Genomic DNA, 15,600 nt, shown 5'->3' with positions numbered 1-15,600 from the left:
TATCTTTTCTTTGCGTTGTGTACTTGCTGGAACTCCTCCAGTTGGATTTCTTAAAGTATTTACTAACTCTTTGATTTATATTGTAAGTCTGATCCTCCTATCTTTTCTCTAATTTTAACCTTCCCAGAAAGCAGTGAGTCATAATGGCTTTGCCCTGACTCAGACTGCAACACCCACGTCCAATAGCACTCCTCAAGCCACTGACTGTAATTTTTGTAGCTTTTTTTTAACCACTTGGTGCATGCTGGCAGCGATAACCTCAGCCTCGGACCTGCCAGAAACCTATGGCTATCTGATTCTTTTTCTCAATGGTGTGGAAGAGTATTTTACTGTATTGAAGCATATTCAAGATGCAGAACAAGGTATTGGACAGCTGCCAAGATTTTGTATGCCTGCCTTCAGAGGTTTGTATGGCTTATGTCTGAGACTATGGCAAATGTGAATGAATTCTATCGATGACACTCTTTGTTTGATAAATAGCATCAATATCTACTGGAGTAGGTTGAATTGGGGGAATCATTTTTGGTAGATAATCTTAATAAGTGGCCAAGAGAAGCCACACATTTCCTCAGCAACATATTCAGCATTCTTCATCAGACCACACTGGCCATGTTACAGTCAGAAGCAGCACAAAATGAAATCCTTTTAGTAACCTTATAATCCTGCACATATTCTATAACATTTATCAAGCAACCTTTAATTTCACCAGCCTTGCAGTCATTTACAAGCCATATGTTTTATTTCAAAATATAATTTTATCATTTGTACTTTATGAATGTGCAATGTATGAATGTGCAATAAAATAATCAACTGACTGCTTCAAATTTTTTGAGAAAGTGTTGGAAGAATATAATGAGATTTTTAACTTCTAGTCTTCTTAGTCGCTAGTAAAGCATATCACTGTTGTGTTCGGCACTTGACAGCATTTCAAAGTTAATTAAAGTAATAACTGTCATAGCCTGAGTTGTGATCTCAACATTGAGAGTAATGTGTCCTAGTTTCAGATTTTACTTGATTTTTTTTGTTCAGATTCAGGGGAGCAGTCTTGGTTGAAGAGGCAGTTCATGCATTGAATGACACCTGCAAGTGTTTTGAAAACATGAGCCATGGGTGGTGTGGGAAGATGTGATCGGAACTAATAGTTATCGCTGTGTATCCCATATCACATTTGACCTTTGATAAAATGGAGGCATTCTACTTTCCGACTTCATTGAGGTCTACAAAGTTTTTTTTCTCATTTTGTTTCCCCTTGTTGTACAATGAGCAAATCGAACCCTGCTTTAGCACAAATAAGAATCCTATTCCTTGCCTCCCTCTCCTTCCTTCATTCAGTCGAGTATAGGATTCCTGTTTAACTCAGTCTGAGTTACCAGATCATGATTTGATGAATGGTCTTGGTTTCTGTATACTGGCTGTGCCTCACTCTGTTCCTGGGGTAGACAGAAATACCTTGTTAGCAATTACTCCTTTTGCACTAAATGGGTCTATAAATATTTCCACTGTTTCAACAGCAATAAAACTACAGCTATTTTGGTTACCCCCAGCACCTGTGTGCCTTGGGTAGAGCTTCCATTTACCTCTCTGGTTGCCCTCTCAGGCTGGATCAGGCAATATAGAACTTCAGTGTTCACCTTGACCCTGAGTTGACCTATATATCCCACAATTGGTCAGTCACCAGGATTCCTTTTTCTCGCCTTGAGATCATTACCTCCCTATGCCTCTATTTACACTGCCGAACGTCTAATTGATGCTTTCTCATTGAGTGGATTGATTTCACAAATGCCCTCCTTATCAACCTTCACATCTCCATTCCTCCCAAAATCCATTTTATCCAAAACTATGTGGCGCATGTCCTGATCCACAGAAATGACCACAAACCTATCTGCCTTCCTTTTGCCAAGTTTCACTGGTTTTCTATCTTCCCGCACGTTGATTTCGAAGCCATTATTTGTGTTTAGAAATCCTTTCATGTCCTCACTGCTTGCTACATCAGTGATCTCCAGCCGTGTTTCTCTTAGTCTGGTTTACGGCTTGTCCCCTGTTCTCTTCCCTCTACACATACAGGACCAGTTCATCAGTCATTGCGCCCATGCTCATTGAAACTCGCTACAGCAATCCATCTCGCTAACTCTCTCAACAGCCTCCTCGACCTTGCTTTTGCCTCCCTAACCCCAGTCCAGGGCTCTCACATCCTCATTCACCTTTGCTGTTAAGTACCATGAGGCATTATTCTGCTTGGGTACTTAATAAATGTACTTTGTTGTTATTGTTGTCTTCTGCTGATTAAAGAGCGGTAGTGACCTGGCAACTGGTAAGCGTGATTCTCTTGTTCTACCTTTCTAATAAAAGGGGGAAAAAACATAGACCTATGAAAGGGCAAAATGAGCTTTGCAGCTTCTTGCAACCACAGTGCACTTCCTCTTTAAGAGTTGGAGGCTGTCTTTAAGTAGTGTTAGTCACTCACAATATTGGGGCCCCGGCTGATGCATGCAGCTCATAAACAGTGTGAGGAATGCTGGCTGCACGCAGCATTCATTTAAAAGGGCAGGCAGCACCAATTTACCATGCTGCCTGCAACGCAAAGAACATGCATGGGTTAATGTGCACTGCGATTGCCATGCCCATTTTCAGTCTTGCAAATGTCAGTTGACCCAGCTACCACGGGCTTTTTGAGGAACGAGTTCCAGATTTTTACTATACTTTACGTAACAAAATGCTTCCTGATTTCATTTCTAAGTGACTTGTTTCTAATTTTAAGATTATACCCTCTTGTTCTTGATTCCACCACCAATGGAAATAGTTTCTTGGTATCTACCCAATCGGATCCCTTAATCATTTTAATACCTCGATTAGATTAGCCCTCTGCCTTCTAAATGCAAGGGAATACAAGCCAAGTTTGTGTAAGCTAGCTTGATAATTTAACCCTTTAAGCTCTGGTAAACCTTTGGTAAATCAGAGCTATCTCCCCGTCCAAGGCTAATTTAGCTTTCCTGAAATTTGGTGCCCAAAACTGATTGCTGTGCTCCAGATGGAATCTGACTAAAATTCTGTACAGCTGAAGCATCATTCCCTCACTTTTGACTTCTAGCCCACTTAAGATGAAGACTAAGATTCCATTAGTCGTTTTGTACTTGTGCATTAGCTTTTAGTGATTTGTATGCATGGACACCCAATACCCTTTGCTCCTCCACAGCTCCAAGTCTCTCCCCATTAAGAAATTATTCTAATATAAAAGCAAAATACTGCGGATGCTGGAAATCTGAAACAAAAACAAGAAATGCTGGATTCACTCAGCAGGTCTGGCAGCATCTGTGGAAAGAGAAGCAGAGTTAACGTTTCGGGTCAGTGACCCTTCTTCGGAGTTCCGAAGAAGGGTCACTGACCCGAAACGTTAACTCTGCTTCTCTTTCCACAGATGCTGCCAGACCTGCTGAGTGAATCCAAGAAATTATTCTAATTTGTTTTTCTCAGCTCTAGAGTTAATGACCTCAGAACATTTTCACATTTAACTCCGTCTGCCATAGACAGAGAAACAAAGTAAATGTTTCAGGTCGATGACCTTTCATCAGAATTGGATCCATTAATTATTTTAATACCTTGATTAGATCACCTCTGCCTGACCTCTTGAGATTTTCCAACATTTTCCGCTTTTCTTTCAGATTTCCAACAGTTGCTGTATTTTGCTTTTCCATCTGCCGTAGCTTTGCACATTCACTTCATGTGTATATGTCCATTTGTAGCTTCCTGCTCACATTGACACTATTGTGCCACGTTACTTAGTGTCAGAGCACACTTGGATATACAACTCTTTATCCCTTTGTTCAAGTGATTGATATCTATGGTGAAAAGCTGAGGCTGTTGTGTTCCTGGGATAGACCAGTTTTCACATAATCACAGGACCATTGTTGTGCTTGGGAATGACTCATTGCCCACAGTGTGCGAGGCCTGTACAATCAAGTGGCTAGGCCTCAGTGGACTTAGCACCAAGTTCTTCATTCCATTGAGCAGAAGTATTTTAAGTTTTGGGGCAGTGCTGTGTGTGTCTGGTGGCCTCATTAGCCTGTACAAAATTATGTAAATGCAGGGAAGTAGTCCCATGCCAAGTTGCCATTGCTACTTTGCAGTGCAGCTCTTGGTGCACTGAATGCCTGCATTAAACCGGTGCTGGGAGTACTGCAAAATATTCATTGAAAAAGTCTCCCATGTTAAGCCTAATGCCATATTTTTGAGATTTGCATTCCAACAGCTGTTTTTGACTTGACAAGCTGAACTTTCTGCTTTTAAGCTACCACATTTATTTCCTAACCACTTGGTCTTTTTATTCAATTCAGCACTTCTTTGGTGAACACCTCCCACAGCATTCCTGCAGCAGGCAGTCCAGTGCTGACCGTGAGCATTTCATTGGGCTTACCAGTGGATTTGGAGGAGGAATCTCTGTGGAGGGAGGAGACATAGGTGCACTGCCAAAGCAGGCACCTGTATTCAGTGGCAAGCATTTGGCATTGATCTGCAGGTGGCCTCCAGAATATGGGCACAGCTACTTGGTCATGTCGGAACAGACCTGCCTTTGCTGTCTGTTGATTCAGTATAGAGCTGGTGACCAAATTCTGTCATTAACTGGAGCATGACCTTCTGTCGACACAGGGATAGCCTGTTGCAGGGTTTAAAGTCAACACTGCATTGAACTTGTATATTACTGACTATTTCAAATTAATCCTGTTGTTATTTGTTAGATCAGTCAAGTTGTTGTACACTGATGCATCAAACAGGTCACACATTTCAAAGCTAGAGAGCTTCAGTCTCATGCCAGGCTCCACTTTCAGCTGATTCGTCATCGTTTTCAGACCCACAAGTGGTGAAAATCTGATCTCGCGGTTGTATGTTGTAACAGTACATACATTTTGCTTATAAAACTACATTGTTGTTGCTTGTGCTTATGACGACTTGTGCTGCACACCCGGGAGCTGGTCTGGTTATATGACATCATGCGAGTGGTGAGGATGAGTGTTTTGGCCTGTTCTCTGGTATGGCCTCAGCCATGTCTGTGACACTTGGAGGTGGTCCGTGGGCCACACTTTGAGAACCACTGGAATAGAACAGGCCAGAACCCTCACCCTACCATTCTCATGATATCACACAACCAGACCACTGCTCCCCATTCCTCTTTTTCAAGTAGATAACTAAATATTAAAATAATTTATAGGCTCTTACTTCTACAAAGGTTGGTGGCAAAGAATTTCATATTGTAACACCCCTTTTTTTGTAAGAAAAATTTTTTAAACACCTCTGTAGTTTCTGTGACAATCCTAAATTTGTGTCCTCTTGCTAATGTCTAACTGAAATAATCTAGAACCGTTTACCTTATCATAACCCTTCCTGATCTGAAAACCTCTATCTGATCAGTTCTTGTGGAAAAAAAGTGGTGGATGTTCAGTGTGGGAACAATCCAACTTGACTATGAATTCTCCCAGAGTCCAATAATTTGTTGATATTCATTATAGTCCACAAATGAAGAACAAGTGCAGAGTAGAGATACTAGACGTCTGCCAGCACCCATGGTATAGTACCCCACTATACATTACTGCTGGGGTAAGGTGGGGGGTTGAGGGGAATGTGTTGGACCTTAGGTAATGATTTCCCAAAAGCTCCTATCCTATTACTTCATTTTTTTCCCCATGAAAAATTGATTTAACCCTTCAGACACCAGCTTCCCATGACATTTATGGGGAGATTTCATAGAATCATCGAATGATACTGCACAGAAGGAGGCCATTCAACCTGTCATACCTGTGCCGGTTCTTCGATAGAGCTGTGCAATTAATCCCATTCCCCTGCTCTTTCCCCAGAGCCCTGTAATTTTCTTTCCCTTCAAGTATTTAACCAATTCCCTTTTTGAAAGTTACTATTGAAGCTGCTTCCACTACCCTTTCAGGCAGTGTGTTCCAGATCGTAACAACTCACTGAGTAAAAAAAAATGTTTCTTCATGTTGCCTTTGGTTCTTTGCCAATCTCCCAAAATCTGTGTCCTTTGGTTACCAATCCTTCTGCCATGGAAATAGTTTCCCCTTATTTAATCGATTTAAAACCAGTTGTAGATTAGATTAGATTAGATTAGAGATACAGCACTGAAACAGGCCCTTCGGCCCACCGAGTCTGTGCCGACCATCCACCACCCATTTATACTAATCCTACACTAATCCCATATTCCTACCAAACATCCCCACCTGTCCCTATATTTCCCTACCACCTACCTATACTAGTGACAATTTATAATGGCCAATTTACCTATCAAACCTGCAAGTCTTTTGGCTTGTGGGAGGAAACCGGAGCACCCGGAGAAAACCCACGCAGACACAGGGAGAACTTGCAATTTTGAAAATCTCTATCAAATCTGCTCTTAACCTTCTCTGCTCTAATGAGAACAACCCCAGCTTCTCTGGTCCCTCATCTCTGGTACCATTCTAGAAAATCTTTCTTAACGTGGGGTGCCCAGAATTGAACACAACATTCCAGCTGAGGCCTAACCAGTGCTTTATAAAGATTTAGCATAACTTCCTTGCTTTTGTACTCTCTTCCTCTATTAATAAAGCCAAGGATGCCATGTGCATTTTAACAGTCTTCTCAATTTATCCTGTCCATTTCAAAAATTTGTATCCTAACAGCCCCAGGTCTCTCTATTCCTGCACCCCCTTTAAAATTTACCTGGATCTAGAATTGTGAGAGTGCATCTGGTATTAAAGCTGTGTGGGACCTCCCAATATATTCTGATTCCCCTAATTTTTAACAGTAGTGCAGTGCTGTAAGGTTGGATTGGTCCATGTGCTTTGTTTCTGGAGGTCAGGGGGAGTGGAGGTTTGCGTGATCAGTACAGCAGCAGAAAAGCATTACTGCTGTGTTTAAAAATCACCTGCACTTTCTATGCTTTGCAGTGACAATGTTTTGAAATTGTGTCTGTTGACATATTAACAATAACCAAGGAGAGTGCTAGGGCCTAGGAGGAGGGACAACTTCCCCCTTTACAGGCAGAGGATCTGAAGGTAATCTACAAAGTGAGGCAAAGGAGCGTTGCATTATTTCATTTAGAGTGGCACTCCCCTCAGTCCAGACGCTGTTGGAAGAGGTGGCAGTGCAGTTTCTCCAGTGAGGAGAATCTTGGCTGAGGTGTGGAGGAAGTTTACACATTGAAGACGTTTGCCAAGGTATGTGCCCACTGAATGTTTCTGCTTCCAGTGCTATGGTATGGCATGACAGCAACATACTGTGACTGGAGCCAGCTGCAATCTCACATTGGGTGAAAGCTGATCATTTGAGAAGATTTTAGCATTTTGCAGACAATCGTATAAATTCCAGGCAAACATCAGTGATGTTGAATTAACAGAAAAAAAAAGACCACCGGCACCCACTTGTATGCTGCGAATTCTTGCACTTTTGTTTTGGTAGGCAAATTGGCCATTTGCATGACTGTGACGGTGCTTATTAAACAGCCACTGTATCATCAATCACTTGCAGAAACCTATAACAGAAAAAGGAAGCCCATACCAAAAGAGAAATTTTTTTTTAACAACTGGTGGCAGCTCCTCCAACCTGGAGCCCCAGACCACGTGGAGGAAGTGGCTCTGCAGATGCAGGCCTATAATGTCCTTTGTAGAAGGCCATGAAGATGGTCGGCCTGCATCTTGAAGATGGTCGGCCTGCATCTCCTGGCTGGCTACTTATCTCTGCTGCTTTTTCTTGCCTTCATGAATTTGTTGCAGACACTCATTTTATCAATAGGAAACTTAGTTAGCACCAACATAGTATGGCATGTATTAGGAAATGACATTTGTCACAGCTTAAGGTTCTGATTGGATTAAATGTTTTTCCCATTGCATTTCGATATCCAATTGTAGAGCCTTCCACCTCAGCACACCATAATACTCAAACCACCTGGAGCAAGCCCCAGCCCAGGATTATTTAATCTGGAGATTCTGAGTTAGTTCCAGCAGGGAACATCAGATGCAACATACAGTATTATTGCAAAGAAGCAAGTGCAGATGGCAGCAGAGTTTCAGGAATGAGTAGGTCAGAGGGCAGACACAAGCCCCCCTCAGCTTCTGAGTTCTGGGATTGATGCCATCTGTGTAAAAGAGAATGCTATTCTGTCAATTCATCAAGTCCTTTACAGCTGTGCTAAGCACCCTGCAAGGTACTGTGAGGATCTGAGGCTCCTTGAGAGAGTGCAGAAGAGATTTACCAGAACGGTTCCAGGGATGGAGGAGTTTAGTTGCAAGGTTAGGTTGGAAAAGTTGTGTTTGTTCTCCTTAGAACAAAGGAAATTGAGGGGAGATGTAACAGAAATGTACAAGTTGATGACAGGCTTAGATAAGTTAGACAAGGAAAAACTGTTCGCATTAGCTAATGGTACAAGGATTATGGGGGACACAAATTGTAGGTTTTGGGCAAGAGACGCAGGGGGGAAATAATCTGGAACTCGCTGCACTCAAGGGTGATGGAAGCAGAGACAATTAATGACTTCAAGAGGAAGTTGAATGACCACTTGAGGGAAATAGACTTGCAGGGCTTGTTGGGATCAAGTGGGGGAGTGGGACTGACTGGATAGCTCCGTGGACAGCCGGCATGGACTCGATGGATCGAATGGCCTCCTGTGCCGTAAATTACTCTACGACTCTATGACTAAAGTGATTAGTATTCGTTCTATGGTGTTTGACTACTTCATCGAACTGCAGTACACCCTGGAGGTTGTGGCACCTCTAAGGATCACCTCCAGTGGAGCCCCCTTTAACAAAACATGCTGAGGTAGTTCCCAACAGCAAAGACACAATAGTAGTAGGCACAGATGAAGGAGTTGTCTTTCAGGGTGACCGTACATTCTTGCCAATCAGCCAAGAGGGAGCACACTCAAGTCAGTCACCACTGTAGCAGGGATGGCACCTGGAGTTGTAGGACTATGTTATGACCCAGCAGAAGTTACAGAGCTACCACCAGCTTAGGAGTCATTCAGACATCCAGCAGTAAATCACCTTTCCTTCCCCACAAAGGTAACAATTAGAAGGAGCCTTAAATTAGGCAAATGGATACAACCTACATGCAGTCACAAAGGGTAGCACTGGAGTAAGCGACACTCAGAGCACACCAAACTCTGTTGCATGAAAAAGATCTTAAGAATTGGATTTGGACCTTGTGCAGAGACATGAGGTTCACTCAGTCCTGCAGAATGAGCCTCTTGAGCCCCTAGTGCTGTATCGTTGGAAATTATTGGGCAAAATGTGCTCTTAGCTCCCCTTGACCTTGTATTTTCTGAGACATGAACACACCACAAGCACATTAGAGTGAAAGATCTCCACTTTAATTTCCATTTAATGTACTCTGTCTGTACTATTTCTATTTAGTAGCAACTGTTATTACCTGTCATTGCCATTTTCTACACTCACCAGTTGCTTTCTTAGATTCTTCATACATATGTTGAATAATGGATATTTAGTTGCAGATTCTCACCTGGATATACATTATTATGCTACTTACATAAATCAAGTGTTCTGTCTTCAATTGTTTGTATATTTACACATTTCAATCTAATCTTGGTTGCAAATTATATTACAAATCTTGAGATTGGAGCTTCAGTGGTTTATAGCCATCATCCAAGATTTATGATTAATTTACTGTTTTTTCTTCTCTGTTCTGTTAATTTCAACAGTGCTTATCTATTTTCTACTCTTCCCCTTGTGAATTGTCCAAGTTGCTAACCATCCCAGGCCAAGGAGGAGTGTGGAGAGCCTTCCCTCAAGCTTTAGCCAGTACACGCTACTGATGGATGTTAATTTATTTCATAAACTCTCTGGTGCTTCACAGACTAAACTGCCTAGGGAATAAACTCTTGGCAGGGGCACTGTTGACTATCAGGGTAAGCAATCAGGGAGTGTTGTGGATACGGAAGGAAATGGTATCAGTGGCAGGAAGTCTCGGAATTCCTCCTGAAAGACTGACAGTTACATGATGTCCCTGGAATGCCACATCTCAAATTGTTGAAAATCTAACCAGTAAAATATCATAAATGCTTACACTTAGAGGAAGGGGTGTTACATTTATTCCCATTCTGGGTCCATAGTTAATTTTTCACAATTTTTCCTAATGTGATCTTATATTTTCATCATTAAAATTGTTCCCAAGTTACAATAGCTGCAATTCATAAAATGTGACATGAATAGTGCATAGTGGGAGCGTACAGGCTTTTTGTCTTTGTGAACAACATAGATGCATACAATGGAGTATTGGGTCACATATAAAGTTGCTGATTCGAACAGATATAGGTACTCTGATTTAGGATTTATCCTTCAATGAGGCATGAGCACTAAGAACAGCCCTTTTCCCAACATATCCCCACACAGGGAAAATCAGTGAATAAGAAATCATTATTAATAGGACTGAGCTGCTTTGGCCTTGAGGGCCGCATGTGGTCAACAGGCTACAGTTTAGACATCCCCGGTATACAATATACATGATGGCGTTTATATGGTAAGGTGGCAGGAATTAAGCAGTACAGTGTGCCTTAGCTAGTGGATGATCCTGGCAACTGACTTTGGGGAGCCTTTGGAGTGTTATGATGTACTGCTAAGCCATCATCCAATCATCCAACAGCTATGTTAGTTGTACCGTCATCATTTTCTGACACATTTGGATGGCATGAGTCATGTGAGTCTGAATGGTGCTGAAGTTGCATGAGACCAAGAATGAGGACCACAGGTTGGAAAATTGCTCCTGGTTCAGCCGAAGGAAACACGTGATTTTCTCAGGAAGAGTTTGAGGAGGCAGTGTGCTGGCTCTGGTTCAGTGGCATGTTTAGTGATTTTTTTTTTGATGTCATGAAGTACCTGATATAAATACCCAAAATATATGCAAATTGCATCCACTCCACTGCAGCCTCTGCAGCACTGTTGTGAATTCAGGGTTCCCAACTGTGCAGGTGAGTAAAGATGTCACAGGTTAAACTGCCTTGTTTTAATTTATTTCAAGTAATATTCTTTATAATTTTACCCCAGAATCACCACCTGCCTTTGGGAGGAATGGATCGCTCTGTCCTACAAGAAGTTATTTTATAGATCTTCAAATTTTAGTTGCTCATTCTGTTTTCTGAAGGAGGGTATTTGTCTTTAAGATGGTCCAAACATCTGACTCTCTAGCTCTCTTCTTGAAGACAAGTCTCCAGGCCACAATTTTTACTTTAGCTTCCCAAGGAGCTCATATTATTTCTCATGGTTGAGGATAATCTTCTGCTGGCATTACCTCCATCACCAGTAACACAAACCAAAGTGGAATTTCCGATGCCAGCTTGGAAAATATTGCAAAGTTCACAAACTTATTGATGGACTTCTTGAACATTGGTGCTTTGAAACCTGTTTGGATAGCAGTAGTGAACTCTTACTGTGACTGATGGGCATAACCAACAACAACTTGCATTTGCACAGTTTCTTTACTGCATTAAATATTCCAAGGTACTTCACAATGAAGAAATGGACACAGTAGTAGGAGTGCTAAAGGTCTGGTCAAAGACTTATGTTTTGAGATAGTTTTGAAGGAGCAGAGAAAGTACTGGGCAATAGATACTGAGTTGGCTGAAAACTCTACTATTAATGTGAAAGGGAAGGAAATGAATGTGCAGGAGAATAGTGTCACAGTGTCACAATAGTGTCAATAGGGTCACAGCCTGAAGAAGGCTGCAGAGATAGACTGGGAATTTGTAAATAAAGATATTGAATTTACTATTTTGGAAGTCAGGGAGCCAATGGAGCTTGATGACAATGGGCGATGGATGATAGGCACTTTATTGTGGGACAGGATGCAGGCAACAAAATTTTAGGCAAGTTGGAGCTTATGTAAAGTTTTTTTTTAATTCATTTATGGGATGTGGGCGTCACTGGCTATGCCAGCATTTATTGCCCATCCCTAATTGCCCTTGAGAAGGTGGTTGTGAGCTGCCTTCTTGAACTGCTGCAGTCCATGTGAGGTAGGTACACCCACAGTGCTGTTAGGAAGGGAGTTCCAGGATTTTGACCCAGCGACAGTGAAGGAACGGCGATATAGTTCCAAGTCAGGATGGTGTGTGACTTGGACGGGAACTTGCAGGTGGTGATGTTCCCATGCATCTGCTGCTATTGTCCTTCGAGGTGGTAGAGGTTGCGGGTTTGGAAGGTGCTGTCTAAGGAGCCTTGGTGCGTTGCTGCAGTGCATCTTGTAGATGGTACACACTGCTGCCACTGTGTGTCAGTGGTGGAGGGAGTGAATGTTTGTGGATGGTATGACAATCAAGCGGGCTGCTTTGTCCTGGATGGTGTCGAGCTTCTTGAGTGTTGTTGGAGCTGCACCCATCCAGGCAAGTGGAGAGTATTCCATCACACTTCTGACTTGTGCCTTGTAGATGGTGGACAGGCTTTGGGGAGTCAGGAGGTGAGTTACTCGCTGCAAGATTCCAAGCCTCTGACCTGCTCTTGTAGCCACGGTATTTATATGGCTACTCCAGTTCAGTTTCTGGTCAATGGTAGCCTCTAGGATGTTGATAGTGGAGGATTCAGCGATGGTAATGCCATTGAATGTCAAGGGGAGATGGTTAGATTCTCTCTTGTTGGAGGTGGTCATTGCCTGGCACTTGTGTGGCGCAAATGTTACTTGCCACTCTTCAGCCCAAGCCTGGCTATTGTCCAGGTCTTGCTGCATTTCTACACGGACAGCTTCAGTATTTAAGGAGTCGCGAATGGTGCAGAACATTGTGCAATCATGAGTGAACATCCCCACTTCTGACCTTATGATTGAAGGTCATTGGTGAAGCAGCTGAAGATTGTTGGGCCTAGGACACTACAATGAGGAACTTCTGCAGTGATGTCCTGGAGCTCAGATGATTGACCTCCAACAACCGCAACCATCTTCCTTTGCACTAGGTATGACTCCAACCAGCAGAGAATTTTCCCCTGATTCCCATTGACTCCAGTTTTGCTAGGGCTCCTTGATGCCATACTCGGTCAAATGCTGCCTTGATGTCAAGGGCAGTCACTCTCAATTCACTTCTTGAGTTCAGCTCTTTTGTCCATGTTTGAACCAAGGCTGTAATGAGGTCAGGAGCTGAGTGGCCCTGGCGGAACCCAAACTGAGCATCACTGAGTAGGTTATTGCTAAGCAAGTGCCGCTTGATGGCACTTTTGATGACACCTTCCATCACTTTACTGATGATTGAGAGTAGACTGATGGGGCGGTAATTGGCCGGGTTGGACTTGTCCTGCATTTTGTGTACAGGACATAATTGGGCAATTTTCCACATTGCAGGGTAGATGCCAGTGTTGTAGCTATACTGGAACAGCTTGGTTCAGGGTGTGGCAAGTTCTGGAGCACAGATCTTCAGTACTATTGCCGGAATATTGTCATGGCACATAGCCTTTGTAGTATCCAGTGCCTTCAGTCGTTTTTTGATATCACGCGGAGTGAATCGAATTGGCTGAAGTCTGGCGTCTGTAATGCTGGGGACTTCAGAAGGGGGCCGAGATGGATCATCAACTTGGCACTTCTGGCTGAAGATTGTTGCAAATGCTTCAGCCTTATCTTTCGCACTGATGTGCTGGGCTCCCCCATCATTGAGGATGGGGATATTTGTGGAGCCACCTCCTCCAGTCAGTTAGATTAGATTAGATTGGAGATACAGCACTGAAACAGGCCCTTCGGCCCACCGAGTCTGTGCCGAACATCAACCACCCATTTATACTAATCCCATATTCCTACCAAACATCCCCACCTGTCCCTATATTTCCCTACCACCTACCTATACTAGTGACAATTTATAATGGCCAATTTACCTATCAACCTGCAAGTCTTTTGGCTTGTGGGAGGAAACCGGAGCACCCGGAGAAAACCCACGCAGACACAGGGAGAACTTGCAAACTCCACACAGGCAGTACCCGGAATCGAACCCGGGTCCCTGGAGCTGTGAGGCTGCGGTGCTAACCACTGCGCCACTGTGCCGCCCTATTTAATTGTCCACCACCATTCACGACTGGAGGTGGCAGGACTGCAGAGCTTAGATCTGATCCGTTGGTTATGGGATTGCTTAGCTCTGTCTATTGCATGCTGCTTATGCAGTTTGGCATGCAAGTAGTCCTGGGTTGTAGCTTCACCAGGTTGACTCCTCATTTTGAGGTATGTCTGGTGCTGCTCCTGGCATGCCCTCCTGCACTCTTCATTGAAACAGAGTTGGTCTCCTGGCTTGATGGTAATGGTAAAGCGGGGGATATGCTGGGCATGAGGTTACAGATTGTGGTTGAGTAAAATTCTGCTGCTGCTGATGGCCCACAGCGCCTCATGGATGCCCAGTTTTGCATTGCTAGATCTGTTTGAAATCTATCTCATTTAGCACGGTGATAGTACCACACAACACGATGGATGGTATCCTCAATGTGAAGGCGGGACTTCGTTTCCACAAGGACTGTGCGGTGGTCACTCCTGCCATTGCAGTCATGGACAGAAGCATCTGCAGCAGGCAGATTGGTGAGGACAAGGTCAAGTATGTTTTTCCCTCGTGTTGGTTCCCCCACCACCTACCGCAGACCCAGTCTAGCAGCTATGTCTTTTAGTACTCGGCCAGCTTGGTCAGTAGTGGTGCTACCGAGCCACTCTTGGTGATGGACATTGAAGTCCCCCACCCAGAGTACATTTTGTGCCCTTGCCACCCTCAGTGCTTCCTCCAAGTGGTGTTCAACATGGAGGAGTACTGACTCATCAGCTGAGGGAGAGCAGTAGGTGGTAATCAGTAGGAGGTTACATTGCCCATGGTTGACCTGATGCCATGAGACTTCATGGGGTCCGGAGTCGATGTTGAGGACTCCCAGTGCAACTCCCTCCCTACTGTAGACCACTGTCCTGCCACCTCTGCTGGGTCTGTCCTGCCGGCGGGACAGGACATACCCAGGGATAGTGATTGCAGTGTCTGGGACATTGTCTGTTAGGTATGATTCTGTGAGTATGACTATGTCAGGCTGTTGCTTGACTCGTCTGTGGGACAGCTCTCCCAACTTTGGCACAAGCCCCCAGATGTTAGTTTGGAGGACTTTGCAGGGTCGACAGGGCTGAATTTGCCGTTGTCGTTTCTGGTGCCGAGGTCAATGCTGGGTGGTCCGTCCGGTTTCATTCCTTTTTATTGACTACATAGCGGTTAGGTACAACTGAGTGGCTTGCTAGGCCATTTCAGAGGGCATGTAAGAGTTAAACACATTGCTGTGGGTCTGGAGTCACAAGTAGGCCAGACCGGATAAGGACAGCAGATTTCCTTCCCTCAAGGACATTAGTGAACCAGATGGGTTTTTACAACAATCGACAATGGTTTCATGGCCATCATTAGACTAGCTTTTAATTCCAGATTTATTAATTAAATTCAAATTCCACCTTCTGCTGTGGTGGGATTCGAACCCATGTCTCCAGATCAATACCCTGGGTCTCTGGGTTACTAGTCCAGTGATAATACCACTACGCCACCGCCTACCCTAGAGAACTTGGGAAGCTGGTGAGGAACATATTGGAGAAGTTAAGCCTGAAATGGTGGATAGCTTGGATAAGAGTTTCATGAGG

General features: G+C 43.7%; 1 protein-coding gene across 8 annotated transcripts in view; it reads left to right on the top strand.

Moving 5' to 3' along the window:
* The window catches only part of jade2 (jade family PHD finger 2), a 199,304-nt gene that overhangs the window by 96,827 nt on the left and 86,877 nt on the right, over positions 1-15,600 (top strand). The window lies entirely within an intron of this gene.

This window comes from Heterodontus francisci, chromosome 12 (genome assembly GCF_036365525.1).
Source record: "Heterodontus francisci isolate sHetFra1 chromosome 12, sHetFra1.hap1, whole genome shotgun sequence".
Taxonomy (NCBI): Eukaryota; Metazoa; Chordata; class Chondrichthyes; order Heterodontiformes; family Heterodontidae; genus Heterodontus; species Heterodontus francisci.
Note: the sequence above shows the minus strand (reverse complement) of the source record. Positions and strands in the feature narration are given on the sequence as shown.